Raw genomic sequence first — 27,519 nt, forward strand, 5'->3', positions numbered from 1 at the left:
ATTGAAATTTAAAAAGTAGAGTAGGAGATTTCTTTTGGGAGGGTTGGAAGGGAAGATGTAAATTATGCATAGAATATTTAGCCTTTGTTGCTGGCTTTTCTCTAGTGGTCAGAAATACAAAGATGCAAATACATATGGAACACATAGATTTATCACTATAGTAAATATGAAGTGAAGGTACAGTTATCGATAATGTTAGATTAGGTGCCACCATCTCACAGGTCAAGCCACATTCTCTTCAACCCCCACCCCTTGCATCTGTTGTCACGAGGTCTTTCCTTCTAACCTTGTAGCCCTGGGAACATAAGCAACCTGACTGTAGAAACATAGTATACTTAATAATTGTGTGGCATGATTCTTCCTTGAAACCTTTTTTAGGAGGAACCTTGTTTTGTCTGGAGAAAATTAAGGCTTTCCCTCTCTATAGATTTTAAACATTAAGATAGCCAGGTTTTCAGGAGATTCATATGTCTCCTCCCTTGAACACTGAAGATTATTTATCTCCCTTAGACAAATGAGGAATCACTGAACCAAGGAGTTTAAGAGACATATCTAAGTTCTATCTTGTATAGGGCTGGATGTAAGCCTATGTTCTAGTGACAGCAAGTCCAAAACAGTTTAAAGAGCCAAGCACCAGATTGGAAAAAAAATCCATATTGACACTGAGATAAGTAAAGATAGCAGAAGATATCTGCATATTTTTCTTCTACAAAAAAACCTAAAATATACAGCATCAGATATACACTTGGTTTATCCATTTGTATGGCCCCCATGTGTGAATCCAGACATCACTTCTTGCATGAGACAGACAGGATTTGACTGATGGAAAATTCATTAATTTTCCTAAAACGCCTCAGGTGGGCTAAGAAACTCCAGACACACTGACACACTGACTGCATTAATCAGTAGATTGTTTTGATGTCTTTGATATTTTGCTAGTTTTTGAGTATTTTATTGAGTATATTTTGCATCAATGTGCATATCAGAAATCAGTCTGGAGTCCTCTTTGTAGAGTTTTTGTATGGTTTAGGTATCAAGATGGCTGTGGTCTCATACAATGAGGTTCACAGTGTTCTTTCTGTTTCTATTTTGTGGAATAGTTGGAGGAGAATTGGTATTAGCAACTATATGGTCAGTTTTGGAGAAAGACCCTTGAGTTGGGTGAGAAGAATGTATATTCTTTAGAGTTTTATTGTATTGATGCCTGCTAAGTCAATTTGATTTATAATGGAGAGACATATGAGGGAAACAAAGTTGAGGGACTGGCCCAAATTGGGATACACCACAAGGAAATGCTCAAATGCCTGATACTGTTACTGATGCCATTGTGTGCTTACAGCTAGGAGCTTTGTCTGGACTCCAAGAGGAGCAACAAGCAGCTTAAAGGATGCTGATCCTTACACCCAAACAATGTACAGAAGCTGGGGATTCCTGTGTTTGAATTAGGAAAAGACTGGAAGAAGCTAAGGAGGAGGATCACCCTATAGGAAAACCGAGAGTTTCAACTGACCTAGAAACCTGAGATCACTCAGACACTGAGCCAACAAACAGGTAGCATATATTAGCTGATATGAAGACACTGACACATAAACAGCAGAGGAATGCCTGGGCTGGCATAGGTGAAAGAAAATGCACCTAACTGTTGAGAGACATGAGTCCCCTGAGAGTGGGAAGGCATGGGTGGGTGGGATGAGGAGGGTGAGGATATCCTCCTGGAGACCGGGGTAGGGGAAGAAAGAATGGGAAGAACTATAGGAGGTCAGAGCGGATGGGGGATAACAACTGGACCATAAAACCAGATTAAAGATAATTCAAAAAGAGAGAAAAAATAAGTTAAATTCACATTCAAAATTTGTATCTCATTCAATTTAGTATATTGGTTTTACCCTTGGTTTGAACCAACCACAATAACGATTGAGTGACATTGTACTATGTGATTGTATAAGAGGAAGGTTTTCTCAAAACCTCAAAACAGCATGGAGTTCTTCTCTATGTCCACATTGTGTAAGTGAAAATTAAGCTGTATCCATCTTGTCTAAAACACAAGCACATAAGAAACCTTGGGCAATTTTTATGCCAACATCATAGCAACCCTCCTCAGGTTATTCCTAGTTCTGCCCATTTACCTGCAAATATCATCATCTCATTTTTTTTTGTCATGGATGAATAGCTTGATTGTGTAAATGCGACATGTTGTTACTTCCTGTTCATCACGTGATATACATTTAGGCTGTTTTCAATTTCTAGCTATTATAAACAGAACAGAATTGAACAAATACAAGTAAACATCTGTAGTAAGATATAGAGTCAATCAAGTGGATGCACATTGATTAAGTTTAAGTTTCAGAAATAGTAAAAAAAAAGGCGTGGTCTGGCTCCTTTTTGAGAAGGGAACATTTATGACATATAGTAATAGAATATATCAGGTGTTCCTCCTGTCCCAGCTTATTAAGTAATGACATCACTGATGTGATCCACCGTGATGGGCTTTTATGATTTGTCTTGTCATGTTTTGAGACAGAAACTTGCTATGTAGACAAAGCTGTCATGAAACTATAGTTCCTCCTGCCTCCAAATCCAAAGTGGTGGGATTATTATAGGTTTGCACCAATGTCCTGAACTAAGACCCGGCTCCTTTTGTGAACCTCAGACAGGTTTTTAAACCTCTAAGCCTTGACCTAGGATGGTGGCTTAGAAGATAACAGCATTTGCTGGCAAATGTGATGCCCCTAGTAAATATGATCTACTGAGTCCTTGTACTAGGAAGAAGAGAACAAACCCTACCAAGTAGAAGCATGTTCATAAATACATGAAGAGGGACACACAGAGCTTAACAATTTACATCATATTTCACATATATCATTTTAATTACTTAGTGATGACTAACAATATACACATAATTTTCATTTTTATTTGCTTCTTTGTATTTGTTTTGTGATCATCTAGAGTTGCCATATACCTATGTGTAACCCCAGAAATTTAAAATGAGACAAAAAATGTAGGCAGCCGGTACCTAAAAGATGGCGCCAGCCTCTGGTACACCGTCGCCATAAACAAAGCTACTGCACAGGCGCTAGCCCGAATCTGGCGCCACTCCTCCCGAGCGGGTGCATACAAATCAAAGTGCCGGCAGACTGACCAATCCCAGGAGGACACATAGCCCTCCCCAGTGCTGGGTTGTATAAGCATTCCTCCCTGAGTTCCCGGAGTCCCTGTAGCATTGAGGTGTTCCTGAAATAAAAAAGGCTGTTGAGAAGAATCCGACCGTGTTGCGTTTTTTTCTTGCTGGACAAGGTGAGTGCAACAAATTGGTGGCCGGCACGGGGACCGAGGATCTCGTGGATTCAGAACTCTTCAGCTGAGGAACGGCGGTACCGGTAAGTCTCCCAAATTGATCCCCGGTGAAAAGGAGGGATATGTTTTTCTCGCCCATAGACCCAGTGTGGGTAGCTCTTAGTGATTTTGTTTCATTTTTTGTAATTTCTGGCCTCTGCTTTTGTATGGTAGAAGCAGTTAAGGCAGGTCAGAAAATTTTCACAAAACAACAAGAAAGTATGTCAGAGGAAGATAGGAAACGCATAAGCAAAAGAAAGAAAAGGGGTGAAAAAGAGAGAGAAAAGGAAAAGGGAGAAAAGGCAAATTCAAAAGGAAAAGGAAATAGCGAGAAAGAAAAAGGAAAAGAAAAGGGAGGAAAAATAAAAGTGATTAGTGATAAAGAAAATGAAATAGTGAAGATATATTCCTCTCTAAAGGATTTAAATTTATCAAGCTCCACTTCCAGTGACTCGGAGCTTAGTAAAGATGATGAAGCTGACCTAGAAGAAGAGGCAGCTCAATATGAGAGGGATAGGTATGATCCAGATTGGCCATATAGAGCCAACCCGATGAAAAAGGGAGTATCGGTCAACAAAAGGACAAAAAGAAAAAGAAAAAAGAAAAAAAATTAGAAAAGAAACAATTATTTATAGCTCCTGACAAAGTTCAGATGGGAAATTTAGGAGAGTTCTTGGGTGCTCGAATTACTCCACATTATATTACACCTCAAAAGATAGAATTACATAAAGATCATTTGAAAACATTGAGTGATTTCCAGAAGTTGTTGGGAGATATAAATTGGATTCGTCCATATATGAGGCTATCAAATTTTGAATTAATCCCTCTTTTTGATATATTGAAGGGCAATCCACAGCTTTCGTCACCTCGTACTCTCACCCCTGAAGCCCGAGTAGCATTAGAAAAGGTAGAAAGGTGTTTAGAAAAGGCCAAGCTGTATAGATGGAAAGATGGAGAGGACATCCTCCTATGTGTTTTGACGACTTTCCGTCAACCAACAGGAGTGTTGTGGCAGTCAGGTCCTCTATTGTGGATTTATCCTCATGTGTCTCCCAATAAAACCCTTGAATATTATCCCATTGCTGTAGCTCAATTAGCGATTTTGGGCATTAAATAGTGTATTCAACATTTTGGAGCACCCCCCTCAGAAAATCATTATACCTTATAATGCTAATCAAATACAGATCCTAAGTTCTTTGATAGATGATTGGGCCCTATTGCGCTGTAGTTTTGATGGAGAATTAGATAATCATTATCCCAAAGATCCTTTGCTACAATTTTTTAGTGAACATCCAGTGATTTTCCCCAAAGTCACAGCATCTAAACCCATATCGGGTGCATTGGATATTTATACAGATGGTTCTAAAACAGGTGTTGGTGTCTATGTAGTTAATTCTCAAAAACCCGTTCTTTTTCAATACAATCCTGGCACCCTGCAACTTACTGAATGTAAAATTGTGTTGGAGTTATTCAAAGCTTTAAAGGAATCTATTAATCTGATTCAGCTTATGTAGTAAATGCAGTGCGTGCATTAGAAATTGCAGGACCCATTAGACCCACCAGCCCTGTGTGCACCATCTTGTTAGAGTTACAAAAATTGATTTGGAAAAGAACACATAAATTCTTTATTCAACATATTCGTGCTCACTCTACCTTGCCAGGCCCCATGGCTGAAAGAAATGCCTTAGTGGACGCTAGCACTCGCATGGAATTTATTTTTCACGCCACCCCACTGGAGCTTGCAAACGATTTTCATCGATTGTATCATGTTCCTGCTACCACACTTCAGCAGAAATTTGATATCTCTCAAGCCTCAGCACGAGATGTGGTGTTACAATGCCCACAGTGTGTACAATTTCACCACCCTCCTCATGTTGGTATTAACCCTCGTGGATTGCTTCCTTTAAAATTGTGGCAAATGGATGTTACTCATGTCTCAGCATTTGGAAGATTAAAATATGTTCATGTTTCAATTGACACCTGTTCAGGTGTCATTTTTGCCTCCGCCATGTCCGGTGAGAAATCCCACAACGTGGTTGGCCATTGCCTAGAAGCCTGGGCATCTTGGGGAAGGCCAGATAGTTTAAAAGCTGATAATGGCCCCGCATATACATCAAAATCATTCCAAACCTTTTGCAAAATAATGCAGGTTAGTCACTTTACTGGCCTTCCCTACAATCCACAGGGCCAAGGCATTGTGGAAAGAGCACATCAAACCTTAAAAGAACTATTACAAAAACAAAAAGGGGGAATCGCTGATGGCTGGCCACCCAAACAACAATTATCTTTAGCCCTCTTTAAATTTTTAAATTCTGGACGAACATGGTCGTTCGGCTGCAGATAGGCATGCCATGACCTTGCCTATCCTTAAACAAGATGTCAAATGGAAAGATGTTCTAACTGGAAAATGGTATGGCCCAGATCCCGTTATTTTGAGATCCACGGGAGCTGTTTGTGTTTTTCCACAAGGTCAAGAACACCCGATTTGGGTACCAGAGAGGCTGACGTGAAAATTGCTTCCCCCGACAGAGGTATAGATTGTAATAGTTCTGGAAGGAAGTGTTTTTTAGCAGAATGTTAGCAGGGTATACTGCTGTGGTTGTGAAACTCCCCACCTTTGTGCCTATAGCAGATTTTGAAATGTTTGCCACCTATGCCCATTGGTGCCCCTTGTATAAAGTTGTACAAGCTAATTTCTCTCAGTCTCTTAAACAGAGTCGCCTCCTATCTGAGTAGGAAATTGGTCGGCTAAAGCAGAGCAGTTGTCCAGAAAGCTGCTCCTCCAGATTGCCAAACTCAACAGCACTCGCCTGGACCCTGTCACCTTGGGGACTTTACCTCCTGGATCACCAATGCCATCTCATTTTTTAAGGAATGGGCGGGAATGTTGGCCTGGGGGGCAGTGGTCCTCCTGGGTTGTGTCTTTTGTATCTGGCTATAAACGAGAGCACGCTCAGTATAAGGCAGTGGTGTACCAAGCATTGATGGCGATTAAAGATGGCGCATCTCCCAATGTTTGGATGGCCTCTTTAAAAAAATTAAGAGTTCTCCCTAGGTCATCTGGCAGTTGTAGTCACACAGATCCATGGTATCCAGTGACAGGCAACTTTCCTTATGCATAGACCAACCTAAGACATGGGGCCTGAAGGCGATAGGGTAACCCTAGGACAGGTAAGGCAGTGACATGAAAGGATCGACCCAAGACAGGAGCCGTGGCTGATGGACAGACTTGCCCAGACCTAGTCCAGCATCATATTATTAAACAAAAAAGGGGGAGATGTGGGCAGCCGGGCACCTAAAAGATGGCGCCGGCCTCCAGTACACTGTTGCCAGAAACAGAGCCACTGCACAGGCGCTAGCCCGAATCTGGCGCCAACCCCTCCCGAGCGGGTGCATACAAATCAAAGTGCCGGCAGACTGACCAATCCCAGGAGGACACATAGCCCTCCCCAGTGCTGAGGTGTATATAAGCACTCCTCCCTGGGTTCCCGGAGTCCCTGTTGCATCGAGGTGTTCCTGAAATAAAAAAGGCTGTTGAGAAGAATCCGACCGTGTTGCATTTTTTTCTTGCTGGACGAGGTGAGCACAACAAAAAAATTGCTAATTGGTGGTACCCCAAGGAAACAAAGAAGATATTCTGTTTGAGAACAGCAAGCTGCATGAAGCTATTTGTTGCCATCTATTAATTTGGGGCATACCGGTGAGTGTAATGAGTGGTTGTGTCTTGATTCTTTCTTCTAGTGTCTTAGTCTTAGTTGTTTTTATATCATTATTTATATTATTATTATTATTATTATTATTATTATATATTTTTTTACACTCCAGAATTTGTCCCCCTCCCAGTCCACCCTCTGAATTTTCCACATCTCATACCTCCTCCTTGCCCCCCCCCCATCTCCAAGAGGGAGATGACACCACCCCCACCACAACAGAACTCTGAACTTCTTAAATCCTCAAGTCTCTTGAGGGTTAGGAGCAACTTCTATCACTGATCCAGGCTCTGGTGTTTTCTGCTGTATATGTGTTCAGTGCTTCATGTCAGCTGGTGTATGCTGCCTTGTTGGTGGCTCAGTGTCTGCGAGATCTCCGGGGTTCAGATTAGTTGAGACTACCTGTCATCCTATAGGATTGCCCTCCTAACTCAGTTTCTTCCAGCTTTTCCCTAGTTCAATCACCAGGGTCACCAGCTTCTTTCCACTGTTTGGAAATAAATATTTGCATCTGACTCTTTGAGCTGCTTGTTGGGTCTTTTATAGGGCAGTCATGATAGGCCCCTTAGGTGAGCACACCATAGCATGAGTAATAGTGTCAGGCCTTGCAGCCTCTTCTTGGGCTGTATCACAATTTGGGCCTATGTAGTCTATGTTGTCAAAGAACACAGATACCAGAGTAGACTATAATACCAAGCAAAAGTAACATTCATATCAACAAAAGAGGAGAAACATTACACAGTATAATCAACATTAAGCTATTTCTCTTTAGCAATCTAGGTCTACAAATTGAAACACTAGTCTGAAGATAAGGTGTATACTCTAGGATAGATATAATAAATAACCCTGTACTCATTCATCATGGGGGGAGTAGTATATGACAACAATTGAATGACAGAGATCCATACATAGTGCTCTTTGCAATGCTAAACATTAATTGTCTCACTTACACAAATAAAAATACACAGACTACAGGTTTGGATAAGAAAACGGATTCCATCATTCCCCTGCATCCAAGAAACACACTTGTTTTAGATACACTTACATACAAATGTTCAGGATGTAGTTGCCTATATTTCTTTGTGTAGGTTCTATGTCCCGTTTGGTTTTTCATGTTCATTGGTGTTGTCTTGTTCACCTAATGCTTTGGCAGTGATATTGGTGAGGCTTTATGGGTGAGGCTAAGGGAACATGGCAGATGATGGGAGGAATGAAAGTTTAAAAAGTCATTTCTGTAGTATTGTGTCTCCTAGAAACATCAAAAGTATAAATTTTATCACCTTGAAAAAGGATAGAATCAAGAGAGTATTTTAGGACAGTCATTTTTTTTTTTTACTATATTAACCTTACTGATTAATGGGCATGTGAGAATCTTTTTATTATCTAATACCTTCACCAATTTCTTTCAGATCTTTTTTTTAATCATACAAGTCTTTCTCTTCTTGGTTAGCGTTAATGCAAAGATATTTTATAATTTTTAATGTTACTGTGAATAGTGGTATTTCCCTGGTTTACTTCTTAGAACATTTATAATTTTTACACTGAAGGAATATTAATTTTGTTTGTTAATTGTATACGCTGCTACTTGTTGAGTTTACAAGCTATATGAGTTTTTTGTGTCATTTTTAGGCTCACTTAGGTTTACTGGTCTTCAATGAAAGATACTTTGACTTCTTCATTTCCAATTTGTATCACCTTGGTCTCCTTTAGTTGTAATATTATGCCTGGTAGTTTGCAAGTCCTGTATCAAAGAAGAGTTCCTTGAGTTTTATCAAAGATGAGCACATTCAGCCATTCTTAACAGCTCACAGGAAACAATGATGGGCTGCAGATATTGTAAGAAAATGCCAGGTGATGCAATGATAATCGTCCTCGTAGAAACAGGCAAGAACTGGAAAAAAAACCCAACTATTTACTTAATTCAGTATGGTAAGCTATTTAATAGGTATTCAGGTTTTTATTAGTGGAAATTTCCACTCTTCATAATTTCAGACTATAGTTGATTAAGGCTAACTGAAGACATGGAAAGTAGAAAGTGAAAGTAGACAAAAGGAAGGACTTTTATATTATAATTATATTTCATTTGTTTTACATTATATTAGGAAAATGAATTTGTCAGAGAGGAGTGAAAATGTGTGCCTTGGTCAAGTCACAGGACCTGCATGGGAAAATCCTAGAGACAAAAATCAAGGCATAAATTGTTGAACTTTAGAAGGCTCTTCAGAATTACATTTTTTTCTAAGAAACTAGATGAAAGACCAAGATCTGTGTTCAGTTGTGAAGTAAAGAAAATAAACTTAAGTTTAATCAAAGACCTCTTGGATACTACCCACATGCAACTGTCACTTATTGCATCTATTATGATATCTTGATGTAAAGTTTACTGTCATCCTTCATAGGTGTTGCAGGTTGGTACAACTATCAATTGCTTCCGTAGCATGTCAATTTGCCTACTGTTTTATGTGCCATACAAACTAAACTTCAAGTTAGAGGCTTTTAAGTCATATCCCACTAGAATCAGTTGAATTCAGAGTCATCCCTCTAAGATTTTTTTGACAACAGGCACTCAAAGCCTCAGCCCTGAGAAAAAGTCAAGTGCTATCTTAAACGTTGGTAGATGGGGAAAAGTTATTTGAAATACTTTTAACAATAGGAAATATTTCTCTGAACAGGATTGAAATCATGGCTACTGGTACTAGAAATCTAGTCAGATTTATGGAGATAAGGTCAGAGACATGAACGTTTATCACACTAATTTGCTAGATCAGCTCAATTTCTTTTTTTTTATTACGTATTTTCCTCAATTACATTTCCAATGCTATCCCAAAAGTCCCCCCCCCCACTTCCCTACACACCCATTCCCATTTTTTGGCCCTGGCGTTCCCCTGTACTGGGGCATATAAAGTTTGCCTGTCCAATGGGCCTCTCTTTCCAGTGATGGCCGACTAGACCATCTTTTGATACATATGCAGCTAGAGTCAAGAGCTCCGGGGTACTGGCTAGTTCATAATGTTGCACCTACAGGGTTGCAGATCTCTTTAGCTCCTTGGATACTTTCTCTAGCTCCTCCATTGGGGGCCCTATGATCCATCCAATAGTTGACTGTGAGCATCCACATCTGTGTTTTAGATCAGCTCAATTTCTTACAGAAGCATCCTAAATATTATTCTGATAATCACAAATAAGTGAAGCCATCAACCCTCATCAAAGCAGCCTCTGCACATTAAATGGAGACCATCATAGAAAACCAAAACTGCACACAATGAAGAGATCAGTGAATTCTCTGGTCATTAAGGTCTTTGAACATTCGTATATTTTTAAAAATATGATTCAACTTTAATTTTATCATGTTTGATGATTAATGTTGAGTGTGAATGGACTTTTATTTAGAACTATCTCTGACAATGTATTCTGCGCATGACTCTGGGGGTATATTTAATGTCATTAACTTTCTATCTATGCTTAAGTAGCTGATGTGAGCAAACTAACAGTATAACTGGGCTGTCTTATTCTTTCATGGTTCCTTGAATGTATAAAAAGATGAAGCTCACTGAATATTAACATTTGTCATTCTCTGCTTCTCAACTAGAAGAATAACCTCACTAGCTACAACCTCCTGACATCAGAATTGCTACATGATGATATCCTGAGCCCTCAAATAATGAGCTTTTTTTTTCAGAATGTATATAATTTTATAAGAGTACCTTTTCACAGAAATAGGATTTTAAATTTCTTATTAAAAAAGTGTTGCTACAGTGCACAGGAGTGAGTCTAGTTTTATTGCATTACTAAATAGTGGATTCTTAGACATGGGGACTGCTTTATGGTGAGAATTTGGAAGAATTTGGTCCGATTAAATCCCCGACTTTAATTTATTGAGCAGTATTTATAATGCCATTTTGATTGTAGTTTGGAAGAAAAAAATTAATAAATTGATTCTAGTGGATCTGTCACAAGAATGCAGGTCCCTGAGTAACAGAGGTTGAGGAGAATACTGAAAATACCATTTTTCAAAGGCTATGGAGAAACATGAATCAGGCACATTGGAGTATAAGCAATATAACAAAATTTAATACCATTTATTATAATTAATTATAAAATGGATTATACAACATAAAATAAGTATAGTGAATGAAACTACTTGTACCAAATAAGTATGGTTAAAAAGAAACCTGAAGTTGTTTCTTCTAATAATTTCTCCTGCCTTCTTTGAGTGGGAGGTAGAAGGGAACATTGAAATACAAGGGTCGACACTTTCTTTAGTCATAACCAAGTTTCTGTTGTAGAAAGTTGTATGTTGAACTTGGTTCATTGACTGCTGCTAAGTGAAACGTAAAAATGTCATCGTTAGACAATCATTCTCAAATGATAGATTTACTCCACTTCAAGATAAAACTAGTTTTTAGTACATTTTCTCAACTCTACATAAAAAATTACTTGAGTTAACAATTTATCTGATTTTGTATGGTGTTACTTGTTAAATCAGGTATGTTTTAACCTCTTTATGATTCTTCAAATATGTGTTGGAGTGGATCCCTTGCAACTTAATATTTCTACAAAATGCTAAGCGTTTGGCAAGATTATCTCTCAAATGAAATTAAACAAACATCAGTGTCTTTGTACAAGGATAGCAAAGCTTGTTGATACATGTTTAACCTTTGAGAATGTTAAACAAATTTTTAAATCAAATCATTGTTTCTAAGTGATATTTAAAAAAATATTTTCATATCTAAGCTATCCTACATGACTTATGGACCATAGGGAAAAAGGTGCAAAATATAGCAGTTAATATTCTAGAATTCGTGCAGGGGGTAAATAAGGAGTCCCTCTGTCATTCATACATGTATATAAGTATGTATAATAGTATATAAGTAAGTATACCTACATATATGTACATATATTCATATATTATTTAATTAAAGTATTGCTTAAAACATTTCTCATACTCTAATATCATATGCCCCAATGCTGCTCTGATATATAAAAATTTATGAAATTAGGGAATGATATCATCCTTCCATCCATTTGATGACTAACTAAAACTTCTCAACCTGTAGGACCTTCTTCATTAGGAGGAGCATTAGGAAATCTAATTCTTCAATATTAGCATTTGAGGTTTCCCCACTCTGGTCATCTATGGCTTCGTTCATAACAGGTGATTTACCAGCATTATTTTCTAAAGTTTTATGTCATCTGACCTCTTTTGATTATTGTTACAAATTATATGGTCATCCTCTCCAGTTGTCAATCATAGCTTGTATAATAGACATCTGTACAGCACAATGCAAAAACAAGATCCTCTGTCATTTCACAGAGTGTACAAAATTGAAGTCACTAAAAAATTGAAATCCAAAATGGAGGAAAATATCAGTTACTATGAACAGATATGAACCTGTGGAATGAAATCTCTGTCTGAAATGGAGACACTAAGTCTTTTGCAACTTACTGAACCTAGGTAAAATTTCATACATATTGCAAAGAATGGAAGAACTACTAGAGCAAAGTAACATTTCAGAACTGACATGCTGCCAGAATAACTGTGAGTGAATCAAATTAATGGCTTCAAAGTTTTCTTGAACTGGTGACTTTTTGCAGGGGTGTGAAGAGGAGGTGGAGTTTCATTTTGATGGTTTGAATGGGATGCCTGTCTAATTCCAGACTTCACAGTATATGATATTATCTTTGAGACATATTTTTGGTGGGTTAAGTGGCTTGGCTTTCCTGGAAGAAGTATGCCATTGGTTAGAACTTAAGTTTACAGAATTCAGGAGCCATTTGTAGTATACTCTCTGTGTTTCATGTTTGCTGCCTAAGATGAAAGCCATAGGTCTCTGCTTCCTGTTTGGTTGTCTTTCCTTGCTGCAGCCGTGCTCCTCTGTCAGGACTTTGAAGGACTCTAATCTCTCTACATCTCTAATTCTCAAATAAACATTTACTTCTATGAGTTACCTTAGTCCTGGTGTTTTATTACAGGAATAGAAAAATGACTAAGAGAAGAGGTTGGTGAGAAGAGGGACTACAGTTGAGAAAATGCCTCCACTACATTGACCCATTGTGTAGGGAAGTCTATGGAATATTGTCTTGATTAACAATGGAATTTGTAGGGCCAAGCTCTCTAGGATGGGGCCACCCTTGAGCTTTAGTCAGGAAATATGTGAGGTACAGGACAGGAGGAAGCACTCCTACTCAGTTTCTGCTTCAGTTTTTGCATCCAGGTTCCTGCCCTGCTTCAGTTTGGGCCCTGACATTTCTCAGTAGTCAGTTGGTAACTAGAAGTATATCCTGAAGTCTAACCCGTCCTCCATAAGTTGCTTTTTCTCAGTGTTTTACCATAGCAATAGTATCAAATTAAGAAACTTTTGAAATTGAACAAGCTATTCCATAGGCAATCCTATTCCATTGTAGGTAACACAACTGTGACTTCTTTACTATGGACCTTATTTCTGGAAACTAGCAGTTAAAATATACCCTTGCTTTTTTTTCTTTCTTTCTTTTTTTTTTTTGTTGTCTTTTTTTTTCCCCAAAATGTATGTTCTTTGTTGATTCTGTGAATTTCTAATCATGCCACCAAGTAACTCTCATTTTCCAGTCATTTCATATCTACCTTCTGCCCTGGTAGGAGGGGTTGTGAGGATGGGACTTAGAGGAGGGTACTGAAATCAGGATATAAAGTAAAAAAGTAATGAAAATATTAATGCATATGGCTTTATAGTAAAATTAAAAGGTACAGAAAAAAAAGCCTGAGGTACCAAGACTGTACCTGAAATAATACAAACATATATTATTCTTTCTATATAAGTAGGATTAGGTAAAATGACAGAAAGTATATTGCATAGCATATACTATATTTTTATCATTATTCCTTATATCTTATATGTATATATGCACATATATGTGTGAGTATATATATATATATGTATATATATACATATATATATTCACATGTGTGTGTGTGTGTGTGTGTGTGTGTGTGTATACTATTTTAATTCCTGTCTGTCCTGGCCTCTACTGTGAATACTGACATTTGTATTTTTATGGAAGCTTTTCTTTTTCACTATACTCCTGGGACTTTCATTTCCTTCATCTGTGAGTTATTTTCCACTATCTATATCTAAAGATGCTGTCACATGTAAGAATCCATGCAAATTTCAATCATCCTTCCATGTTTTCACTTTGTAGAAATGATGACCATACCCTGATTTACTCCCTATTTTCTCTCTTTTCAATTAATTACATGATTATAGTCATTGATGACAAAATTCTGCTCTAAAGTACGAGAAGAATGGGCAGTAATTCTCATGTATCTAACATGATAAACATGTTCGCATGCAACACATGCAGCACCGGGCACAGGCATAGTGCTAAAATAGATCCTGGACAGTAGATGGATATTTCCAATCGAAATCTCATAGCATATGGGAAATAGACTAAGCCATATCAGGTGGTCATTTTATATAATCCAATAGTAAAAACAGATCAATATATAGCAATGAACAGTGTGCATATCTAATTTTTTGATAATATAAAGTAAAGGTCTATAGATATTTTTAATTATAAGACTGAGTAATTCCACAGGCAATGATGTTAAGATAGACTATAGAGGAATATGAGGTCATAACACAGCTGAAAGAATTTATAGTTGGAGAATCAGCGGGGCACTTCCAAAGATTCATTTCATCCAACAAGCTGGTGAGTTTGGGTCATGGCTGAAATCAGTGAAAATCATGGGAATACTATTTCTTCTCTCTCTCTCTCTCTCTCTCTCTCTCTCTCTCTCACTTTTTTTTTTTTTTTTTTTTTTTTTGGTTTTTCAAGACAGGGTTTCTCTGTGTAGCCCTGGCTGTCCTGGAACTCACTTTGTAGACCAGGCTGGCCTCGAACTCAGAAATCTGCCTGCCTCTGCCTCCCAAGTGCTGGGATTAAAGGCGTGCGCCACCACGCCCGGCACACTTTTTTATTTTTTTAATTTGAAGACTCTAACTTCAATGAGTTTTTTTTTTTTTTTTGCATTTTTAAAGGATCTTATTCTCATGAATAGGTTATCTATACATTCATCTGTTTAATGAGATAATTTGCTTACAACAATGGTTCCCAGAAATTATGGGAAATAGGACAGCTCTAGAAACCCAAAATAAAACTCACATATATAGGAGAAGTCAGCAAACTGTAAACGCAATCAATGGGTGGAAATATACGTACTCGATTTTGCGTTACTGCTGGAGGAGAAGGTTCGTGTTGGGTTATATAGGCATTGCCTTCATCTTTCTGTGCATCTAATAAAGACGAGAAATCATTATTTGTTGTAATTCAACTCACTTAGCCCTTGCATTTCCTTCACATTTTAGAGCCTGCATGCCTTCTGCATCACCACACATACACAGAAAATAACTAATCAGTATTATAATGTTTATAATGATGTCATTACTTCATAAGGCACTGGATAGCTAGATAGCTGTATATGGCCCATACATCTGGTACACAAGATCAACATTGTGTTTGCTTTGGTAGCTAGGTACTAGAATCAAGCAATAATATAGTACCAATCTTTTAGTGTGACTTTCTGATTGAAGAGCCAAGAGCAACTCTAAATTAACACCAGTATCTGCACTTCACAACACAACTTGCCTGATTGCACTTCTGTTTCAGTATCTGCCTTCCCCCACCCCCTGAACTGAAAGATCAAATCTGAGATCATAGTCTCTATGTGTCCCATATGGGTATATTATGCTATATTTTAAGAATTGTGTAAGAGAAAATCATGGTGGCTCACTCCTTTTTACCCAGATCTGAGAAGCTGAGCCAAGAGGATCTCTGTGAGCTTGAGGTCAGCCTGGTCTACAAAGGAAGTTTAAGGACAACCAGAGCTTTTTGTAGAGGAAACCCAATTTGGTATTGAACTGCTGTTCTATGTATTATATACATTTAAATTAATACTCAATACCTCAAAGTAAGTGACATATGGTTAATTAACTATTTAATCTCGTTTCTGGAATTTACCTCTTACATAAATTCAGGACCAGTCGAAAGAGGTACCAAAATTTGGAAGCAGTATCTTACAATAGGAAATTATCTATAACACACAGGTGAAGTTTCACTTCAATTATTTTTGTAAATTCTTCATTGCTATTTGCTATAATTCATAGTTACAGTGCTAAATGATCCTAACTTTTAAGTTATGGTAGTAAACATTTCTACACACCTATAATACTCTCACACACAAGAGGAGCAGCTGGACTTATCTGCCGTGCATAATGTCCAGGGGTATGTGTCCTCCCACTGGGGCAGCTGCTGAGTTCAGGTTCTGTTTCCTTTATGTTCCCAGTGTTAGATGTAGCATTCTGGGAACATGAGGCCTTTGCTTCTTGTGGATAAAAAAGTGAGGTTTCATACCAAACCATGTCAATTCCAAAAATTTAGGGAGAGTTCTCGATCATAAAAGTTATGAGAGAAATCTGTGACAAAATGGGGCAAACACAGAGGGTCTCTGTCATTTTTCATGGTTGCAAATCACATTGACTTATGATTCTTGGAGGTTAAACATATGAAGTTCAAATTCTGAGAAAACATTAACTGTAATAAAATATGGTGGTGGGCTTTTTGTTAGAAGTTTAAAAAATGATTGTGAGATCCGATTTACAAGTATGATCATCACAGTGCAATACTATGTAAGAGGATGGTTTCCAGTTTTCACCTTGTGATGGCCAGTATGTGACACGTACTTTCTAGGTGAGTAACTTTGGTTGCCTTTGACACATTCATGGATGAGCATATTTGTGAGGATGCTTATAGATAGGCACAACTATGTTATGTTGGAAGGTATTTCAAATAATGCTTATTTGGAGGAAACTGGACATTTATGGAACTCCAATGGCATGTTGTTTGGAAACCTATTTTTTTCTGTCTGATATTTGATCCTATATAATCTGAAGAATATTGATTCTCAGTTATGCTGTCCTACAATATATTCCTTTCGGGTCCAAGGGGGGTTGATCCATTAAAAATGAATCAGAAACTCAAATACTGAGAGTCAAATATCACTATTTGATCCCAATGCTGTAGAAGTTTTGATATTTAATTATACTATTTGAAAGGCAGCTCCCATAGAAATGTATACACTATAATTTCTCAAACTAATCAAAACCAGCATCATGAGGCCAATGTTTTATTTATTCACACTAATCAGGAGTCATATTAACAATATCTGATAAGCCAGAAGCTGGAAAGAAGCCAGATGTCCCTTAACAGAAGAATGGATACAGAAAATGTGGTACATTTACACAATGGAGTACTACTCAGCTATTAAAAAACAATGGCTATATGAAATTCTTAGACAAATGGATGTATCTGGAGGATATCATCCTTAGGGAGTGTAGTGGCTATTCCTGGTTGTCAACTTGACTATATTTGGAATGAACTACAATCCAGAATTGGAAGGCTCACCAGTGACCCTTATCTGGAGGCTTGGAGATCCTTATCTGGATATTGGTTTGAAGATCTTGAGCCATAGTGGCTATGGATTCCAGAAGATTGAATCTCCGAGTTTAAGGAACACACCTTTAATCTGGGCTACACCTTTCATCTGGGATTAAAGGTGTGGTGGAACACACCTTTAATCTGGGCTACACCTTCTGCTGGAGACAATATAAGGACATTGGAAGAAGGGAGTCTAGCTCGAGCTCTTGCTCCTTCGCCTGCTTGCTGCGTGAGACTGAGTAACTGCTAGATCCTTGGACTTCCATTCACAGCTGCGACTGAACCATTGTTAGGAATTGGGCTGCCAACTGTAAGTCATCAATAAATTCCTTTACTATCTAGAGACTGTCCATAAGTTCTGAGACTCTAGAGAACCCTGACTAATACAGAAGTTGGTACCAGGAGTGGTTCTAGAGTAACAGAAGTACAAGGATGAATCTTTTAAAATACTGGAATTGGCTTGTTGATCCATCAGCACTTTCAACTATTGAAACCTCTCCAGATTCTCTCCCTCCTGGGAGCTCAGAGAATTTTGAAGACCCATGGTTGAAACTATATTCCGAACTTAAAGAAGCTAATGCCCTTGATTTTCTTAATGAATTAGGTGATTCAGTGCACAAAGCTTTCTACAAGATGGGGAAAAAATCGGAAAATGATTTTACTGGCTGGCTGCTCTTAGTATCTGTGGAAAAAATGATGAATGAAAGGAAGGAGTTGTGTGATAAAATCGAAAGGCTCCAGACACAAGTAAACGATCTAAAAGTTGCTAAGTGTGTCCTTGAGGAGAATCTTCTCTCTTGTAGCAATAGAGCTCAAGTTGCAGAAAATCAAACAGAAACTCTCATTGTAAGGCTGTCTGAACTACAGCGAAAATTCAAGTCTCAGCCTCAGAGTGTGTCAACAGTTAAAGTAAGGGCTCTAATTGGCAAAGAATGGGATCCTACAACATGGGACGGGGATGTGTGGGAAGACCATGTTGAAGCTGAGAATTTTGAATCTTCAGATTCTCAAGGGTTTGCCCCACCTGAGGAAGTAGTACCCTCAGCCCCACCCCTTGAAATAATGCCTTCCCCACATGAGGAAATTAATTTTGCAGAGTCTGATAAACCAGCAATGACTTTCACTACTGATGTTTCTCAAGGCCCACCAATAGTTTCTTCTAGACCTGTAACCAGACTCAAAGCAAAACAGGCTCCTAGAGGGGAGGTAGAAAGTGTAGTCCATGAGGAAATTCGCTACACTACTAAGGAGCTTAATGAGTTTGCTAATTCATTCAAGCAGAAACCTGGTGAATATGTGTGGGAATGGATTTTAAGGGTGTGGGATAAGGGTGGAAGGAACATAAAACTAGAGCAGGCTGAGTTTATTGACATGGGTCCTCTGAGTAGAGATTCTAGGTTTAATACGGAAGCTCGCATAGTTAAAAAAGGTGTCAAAAGTTTGTTTGAGTGGTTGGCTGAGGTGTTTATCAAAAGATGGCCTACTGGAAATGACTTGGAGATACCTGATATTCCGTGGCTTAGTGTTGATGAAGGGATTTTAAGACTTAGGGAAATTGCAATGCTAGAGTGGATATATTGTGTAAAGCATAATTGTCCACAATGGGAAGGTCCAGAAGATATGCCTTTCACCAGCTCTATAAGACGCAGATTGGTGAGAGGGGCACCAGCACATTTGAAGGGTTTTGTTCTTTCCCTTTTCCTTGTGCCAGATCTTAGCATTGGAGATGCTTCTGCTCAATTAGATGAATTAAATTCACTGGGTTTAGTTGGATTCCGAGGTAACAAGGGCCAGGTGGCAGCATTGAATCGCCGGAGACAAGGTGATTCTAGTTATTATAATGGACAGCGTAGACAAAAGAATGTTTATAATAACATACCCAGTAATGGTCAGCACAGGAGAAGTGAAATTTATAATGGCATGACTCGGTTGGACCTTTGGTACTGGCTAACCAATCATGGTGTTTCCAGGAATGAAATACATAGGAAGCCTACTGCATATTTGTTTGATCTGTATAAGCAGAAAAATTCTCAAACAAATGAAAGAAAGGCTACATTAGATCGTGGTAAACAGCCAAATGAAAGAAAGGCTACATTAGATCGTGGTAAACAGCAATCTCGGCCAGTGAATCAATTTCCAGACTTGACAGTTTGCAGATCCAGAACCCCTTGAATGAAGGGGTGGCCAGGTTCCGCTGAGGAAGGATCTTGATAAGACACTCAAAGGTTTTGCTGTTACCCTTTCTCCAGTTCTTCCCCAGAGGGACCTACGGCCTTTTACAAGGGTAACTGTACACTGGGGAAAAGGAAATAATCAGACTTTTCGGGGTCTGCTGGATACTGGTTCTGAGTTGACACTGATCCCAGGGGATCCCAAGAAACATTGTGGCCCTCCAGTTAAAGTAGGGGCTTATGGAGGGCAGGTGATTAATGGAGTTTTGACTGATGTCCGACTCACAGTAGGTCCAGTAGGTCCCCGGACACATCCTGTGGTGATTTCCCCAGTTCCAGAATGTATAATTGGGATAGATATACTCAGAAATTGGCAGAATTCTCATATTGGTTCCCTGAACTGTAAAGTGAGGGCTATTATGGTTGGAAAGGCCAAATGGAAGCCTTTAGAGTTGCCTCTGCCAAAGAAAATAGTGAATCAAAATCAGTATCGTATTCCTGGAGGCATTGCAGAAATTACTGCCACTATCAAGGACTTGAAAGATGCAGGGGTGGTGGTTCCCACCACATCTCCGTTTAACTCTCCTATCTGGCCAGTGCAGAAAACAGATGGATCATGGAGAATGACAGTTGATTATCGAAAACTAAATCAGGTAGTAACTCCAATTGCAGCTGCTGTACCAGATGTAGTTTCGTTACTTGAGCAAATTAACACATCTCCTGGCACCTGGTATGCGGCTATTGATCTGGCAAATGCCTTCTTCTCAGTACCTGTCCATAAGGACCACCAGAAGCAATTTGCTTTCAGTTGGCAAGGCCAACAGTATACCTTCACAGTTTTGCCTCAAGGATATATTAATTCTCCTGCCCTGTGTCATAATTTAGTTAGAAGGGATCTTGATCATTTGGATCTTCCACAAAATATCACATTGGTGCATTATATTGATGACATTATGCTGATTGGACCAAGTGAGCAGGAAGTAGCAACCACTTTGGACTCATTGGTAACACATATGCGTATCAGAGGATGGGAAATAAACCCAACCAAAATTCAAGGACCATCTACCTCAGTGAAATTCTTAGGAGTCCAGTGGTGTGGGGCATGCAGAGATATTCCTTCTAAGGTGAAAGATAAGTTATTGCACCTAGCCCCTCCTACAACCAAGAAAGAAGCACAACGTTTAGTGGGCCTATTTGGATTCTGGAGACAACACATCCCTCACTTGGGTGTGTTACTTAGGCCTATTTACCAAGTGACTCGGAAAGCTGCTAGCTTTGTGTGGGGCCTGGAACAGGAGAAGGCCCTTCAACAGGTCCAGGCTGCTGTGCAGGCTGCTCTACCACTTGGACCATATGACCCAGCAGACCCGATGGTACTTGAGGTGTCTGTGGCTGATAGAGATGCTGTTTGGAGCCTCTGGCAGGCCCCTGTAGGTGAATCACAGAAAAGACCTTTGGGATTTTGGAGCAAAGCTCTACCATCATCTGCAGACAACTATTCTCCCTTTGAAAAACAGCTCTTGGCTTGCTATTGGGCCTTAGTGGAAACTGAACGTTTGACAATAGGACACCAAGTTACTATGCGACCTGAACTACCCATCATGAACTGGGTACTATCAGACCCTGCAAGTCATAAAGTGGGACGCGCACAGCAGCAGTCTATTATCAAATGGAAGTGGTATATACGTGATCGGGCCAGAGCAGGTCCTGAAGGCACAAGCAAGTTACATGAAGAAGTTGCTCAAATGCCTATGGTTTCTACTCCTGTTACAATGCCATCTGCTGCCAAGCATGCGCCTATAGCCTCATGGGGTGATTCCCTATGATCAACTGACCGAAGAGGAGAAGACTAGAGCCTGGTTTACTGATGGCTCTGCACGTTATGCAGGCACCACCCAGAAGTGGACAGCTGCAGCATTACAACCCCTTTCTGGGACAACCCTGAAAGACACAGATGAAGGGAAATCTTCACAGTGGGCAGAACTTCGGGCAGTACACATGGTATTACAGTTTGTTTGCAAGAAGAAATTGCCAGATGTACGATTATTCACTGACTCATGGGCTGTAGCCAATGGATTGGCTGGATGGTCAGGGACTTGGAAAGATCACAATTGGAAAATTGGTGAGAAAGACATCTGGGGAAGAAGTATGTGGATAGATCTCTCCAAATGGGCAAAGGATGTGAAGATATTTGTGTCCCATGTAAATGCTCACCAAAAGGTAACTTCAGCCGAGGAGGAGTTCAATAATCAAGTGGATAAGATGACCCGTTCTGTGGACAGTCAGCCTCTCTCCCCAGCCATCCCTGTCATTGCTCAATGGGCACATGAACAAAGTGGTCATGGTGGTTGAGATGGAGGTTATGCTTGGGCTCAGCAACATGGGCTTCCACTCACCAAAGCTGACCTGGCTACAGCTGCTGCTGATTGCCAGATCTGCCAACAGCAGAAACCAACACTGAGCCCCAGATATGGCACCATTCCTCGAGGTGACCAGCCAGCAACCTGGTGGCAGGTTGACTACATTGGACCACTTCCTTCGTGGAAAGGACAGCGTTTTGTTCTTACTGGAGTAGATACTTATTCTGGTTATGGATTTGCCTTTCCTGCACGTAATGCCTCTGCTAAAATCATTCACGGACTGACAGAATGCCTCATCTATCGTCATGGTATTCCACACAGTATTGCTTCTGACCAAGGAACTCATTTCACAGCCAGAGAAGTACGACAGTGGGCCCACGATCATGGAATTCACTGGTCTTACCACATTCCCCACCATCCTGAAGCAGCTGGTCTGATAAAAAGATGGAATGGCCTTTTGAAGACGCAGTTACAGAGCCAATTAGGTGGTAACAGCTTGAAAGGCTGGGGCAGAGTTCTTCAGAAGGCAGTATATGCTTTGAATCAGCGCTCGATATATGGTACAGTTTCACCCATAGCCAGGATTCATGGGTCCAGGAATCAAGGGGTGGAAAAAGGGATAGTTCCACTTACTATCACTCCTAGTGACCCTCTAGGAAAATTTTTGCTTCCTGTCCCCATAACTCTAGGTTCTGCTGGCTTAGAAGTTTTGGCTCCAGAGAGGGGAGTGCTCCTACCAGGAGCTACAACAAACATTCCATTGAACTGGAAGCTCAGACTTCCCCCTGGTCATTTTGGGCTTCTAATGCCCTTAAACCAACAGGCTAAAAAAGGAATAACAGTGTTAGGAGGGGTGATAGATCCAGATTACCATGGGGAAATTGGATTACCTCTTCACAATGGTGGTAAGCAAGATTATGTCTGGAGTGTAGGAGATCCCTTAGGGCGTCTCTTAGTACTACCATGTCCTGTGATTAAAGTCAATGGGAAACTACAACAGCCTAATCCAAGCAGGATGACAAAGGAAGCAGACCCATCAGGAATGAAGGTATGGGTCAATCCTCCAGGAAAAGAGCCAAGACCTGCTGAGGTGCTGGCTGAAGGAGAAGGAAATACAGAATGGGTAGTAGAGGAAGGTAGTTATAAATACCAATTAAGGCCACGTAACCAGTTGCAGAAACAAGGATTATAAAGTAATATGAATGCCCCATTGTAAATTTACAAATGCGTTTGCGATTGTACGAGGGATAGCTATATCATGTTAGGCGTATTCACAACCTTGTTATTGTTTCGTGTGAACATGAGATATTATTTGTGTCAAGTTGACAAGGGGTGGATTGTAGTGGCTATTCCTGGTTGTCAACTTGACTATATTTGGAATGAACTACAATCCAGAATTGGAAGGCTCACCAGTGACCCTTATCTGGAGGCTTGGAGATCCTTATCTGGATATTGGTTTGAAGATCTTGAGCCATAGTGGCTATGGATTCCAGAAGATTGAATCTCCGAGTTTAAGGAACACACCTTTAATCTGGGCTACACCTTTCATTTGGGTTTAAAGGTGTGGTGGAACACACCTTTAATCTGGGCTACACCTTCTGCTGGAGACAATATAAGGACATTGGAAGAAGGGAGTCTAGCTCGAGCTCTTGCTCCTTCGCCTGCTTGCTGCGTGAGACTGAGTAACTGCTAGATCCTTGGACTTCCATTCACAGCTGTGACTGAACCATTGTTAGGAATTGGGCTGCCGACTGTAAGTCATCAATAAATTCCTTTACTATCTAGAGACTGTCCATAAGTTCTGTGACTCTAGAGAACCCTGACTAATACAGGGAGGTAACCCAATCACAAAAGAAGTCATTAGATATACACTCACTGATACGTGGATATTAGCCAAGAAACATAGAACACCCAAGATACAATTTCCAAAACACAAGAAATTCAAGAAGAGGGAAGACCAATGGGTGGATACTTCATTCCTCCTTAGAATAGGGAATAAGATACCCATGAAAGGAGTTACAGAGACAAAGTTTGGAGCTAAGACGAAAGGATGAGCTATCCAGAGACTACCCCACCTGGGGATCCATCCCATAATCAGGCAACAAACACAGACGCTATTGCATATGCCAGAAAGATTTTGCTGAAGGGACCCTGTTATAGCTGTCTCATATGAGACTGTGCCAGTGGCTGGCAAATACAGAAGTGGATGCTCACAGTAAGATGGAACACAGGGCCCCCAATGGAGAAGCTAGAGAAAGAACCCAAGGAGCTGAAGGTGTCTGCAACCCTATAGGGGGAACCAAAATATGAACTAACCAGTACCTCCAGAGCTCGTATCTCCAGCTGCATATGTAGTAGAAGATGGCCGAGTCGGCCATCACTGGAAAGAGAGGCCCCTTGGTATTACAGATTTTATATGCACCAGTACAGGGGAATGCCAGGGCCAAGAAGCGGGAGTGGGTGGGTAGGGGAGCAGGGCAGAGGGAAGGTATAGGGACCTTTTGGGATAGCATTTGAAATGTATATAAAGAAAATACCTAATAAAATATTAAAAGAACAATATCTGATAATAATAATCCAAATTTTATTGTCTTTGTTTTGCCTAGGAAACCACAGTGAAAACAAGTAGAATTTCACACATTCTACACTGATTACATCAGAATTCAGTCTTGCTTGTTGAACCCAGTATTCAGGATTTTTTTTAAAAATCATTTCACAGCATTTTTTTTCTCCGTGGATTAGTTGAAGGATAATCTAATCACAACTGACAAAAGATGAGTCATTGAGCTGAAATCCTCATTTATATTTTACTTACTTAAAGTGCACTAGTGATTCTTCCTCTCCAGAAGAACCGCCATTTACAGGTGTACTTCCTTTACAAAACGAAAGAAAACCAAAACCACCAGCACCACGAACAACAAAATAACAGACTCTAAGGATAATCCTATATTCCTGTCTCATTGTCAAGACTTGTGAAAGCTAGACTTAAAGTTCATGTCTAATTACCTTTTGGTCAATATCATTTATCACCTTGCGGTAGCTAGGAAGCCATAAGATGGATGATGCTATTCCGGTAGATATATTGTAAGGTTTCATTTTGTTAATGGAAGAACTGCTTGCAATTGTATGGAGTATCCTAAAAAGGTTTCCCAGCAGAGCAGCATTTGCAAGAGGAAGTTTATCTAAAAGACTGAACAAAGAGACAGTTATTTTCAAGACAGATTAATCAATTTGTAAATACAAAGAAGTGGGACAGAGTAGTTGTGTTTTATGTGTGGACCTCCATGAATAAAATGGAAGTAAGAATGTATACTCGAAATATTGCTTGAAATGTTTCCCCAGATTTCCAGGGACATGACAAATGTAACTGGAAAACAAAGTTGATAATCATAAGCGTGACTCACAGTGACTCCCCAAGTCACACCTCTGAAAATGTCTTCCATGTTTGTGAACAATTGAAACTTTTTGCTGTAAGTCAGTATTTTTAGTGAATGTTTCTGATATATATAGCCTCTAATGTGTGTAAGCAAATATTACTTCTATTTTGTTAATGTTTTCACACAATTTACCAGCCATTACCTCTTTACTGCTCTTAATTTGTCTTTGTTATTGACCTTGTTGGGGACATCAAGCCACTGTTCATATAATGTCGAGGTCAGCACACAGCCTTTAATGTGTCCAAGGAATTCCTTATGAAGAGAGACAATATATTTTGTAGAAAAAATAAATTACGGAGATTACTCAAGACATAGTCAACTCTAAAATTTAGGTTGGTTCCAACTCTCTTCACAGCTCCCAATCTTTCCTCTAGTTAGAGTGTGACGGATGTGTTGGCTCAGTAAGTTTTGTCCATCAATACTGGAAAACTAAGAGAAAATTTTCAGATGTGCTTAAATTGCAGAAAAATCTCTCCAGAGCTCAATGTGCCTCTAAGTGGACAACTGAGCAAACTAGCCCACCTCAGAGATCAAAACTTCAGATCAAATACTATTTTTAAGTGACAGAAGTATACAATTATGGTAACTACAATAAAGACAACCATTTTAAGTTATTATCTAATCTCTAAGTTGCAGAACCTCATATCTATTACTGGAAGCATGGGATCACATGAGGTCATGGCTCTTAGAGAAAGTCCTATCATCATTTCATAAGTCAAGCATGGTTCACAACTCTATTCTAAGTATTAAAGCTAATATTTATAGACAATGTAGCCCTCACCCACACATCAAAGAAGGTTCTTCTGGCAACAAATAGAGACTATTACAGAAAACCACAGCCATTCAAATGCAGAGAACCAAACATCCTGAGGCTCCAAGCCCCACTGTGTGCATATTACATATTAACGCCTGAAACTTGGGCTCCACACATTGGTTAGAAGAGTTAGAAAGACTGTACATCAGAGGATCAGGAAATGTGTTTTGAGACAGGGCCTCCTAGACATGTGTGGGAGTCTTCACTTTTGGTAGTCCAACAACTTAATATGCTTGTCAAAACAATTTCTGAATAAAACATCAGCCACGTTACTAACACTAACTGGGAAGGGGTAAATCTTGTGAAGACAAGCTTCAAAGAAATTGTCCATATACTACCAAGGAAAATGGACCATTCAGGATTTTTGAACATATTTACAGACTCATTTTTATCTACATAATAATAACCATAAATGAAAGGGGGGCGTGTATTTTAGCAGAAGTGGGAGACTGCCAGGAAACAAACTTAGAGCAAGAGAAAGGAAGTAGTGAAATGATATAATTAAATTTTGATTATAAAAATTATCGGTTTTGGTGCTACAGGTATGGCAGTGTGAAGAATAACTATTTCACAGTAATGAGGACCTGCATTTGGGTAGCAATATTTTGTGAGATAGAGACAAGTAAATCATGAAATTCTACTAGGGATGTGTAGCAAAGAGATCCATGAAGGAATTGCATCCTCTATACTGAGGAAGAGAAATCTGCCTCTCAGGAAGAAAAGACAGCATGGCAGAGAAAGAAGGACACTGGCAGTCAAATGCTTACCAGGTGACCCTCATGTGCATGTTTGAAGTGACCTCCTCATGGCCACATGAAAAAAATCAAAGGAAAGGTACTTAGGTGTGTTACTTACTGTTCATTCTGACTGGAACTTAGTTCGAGTCCCTATTTCTGACGTTGTGAATAGCAGAGGAACCTTTGAGATTACCAGATTTCTCTCCTACATATCTACTCACACTCAAGGGAATGCAGGAAGGAAAGTACTCATGTAAACTCAGAGAAATCCTGAGAGTGGATGATGCAAGGGCTTCCATACCTTGAGTATCCAAGCAACTTCGTGCACCGAGAATTTTTTCAGGTCTAATTCTTCCCCTGATTCTAATTTCTCTTTTAGGGCTTTGCATGATGTCTCTTCAGGAGCAATCACGAATATGCCCTCTGTTGAAGGGCCTTGCTTCCTTATGACAGACAAAATGTCCTGAGAGGAAGAAAGGAAAAT

The 27,519-nt window shown here is 39.5% G+C and overlaps 1 pseudogene; it reads right to left on the reverse strand.

The window, feature by feature from the left end:
* Positions 1 to 11,112: 11,112 nt before the first annotated feature.
* Positions 11,113 to 27,519, reverse strand: part of Gm6558 — a 43,028-nt pseudogene continuing 26,621 nt past the window's right edge.

Source organism: Mus musculus, chromosome 3 (genome assembly GCF_000001635.26).
Source record: "Mus musculus strain C57BL/6J chromosome 3, GRCm38.p6 C57BL/6J".
NCBI lineage: Eukaryota > Metazoa > Chordata > Mammalia > Rodentia > Muridae > Mus > Mus musculus.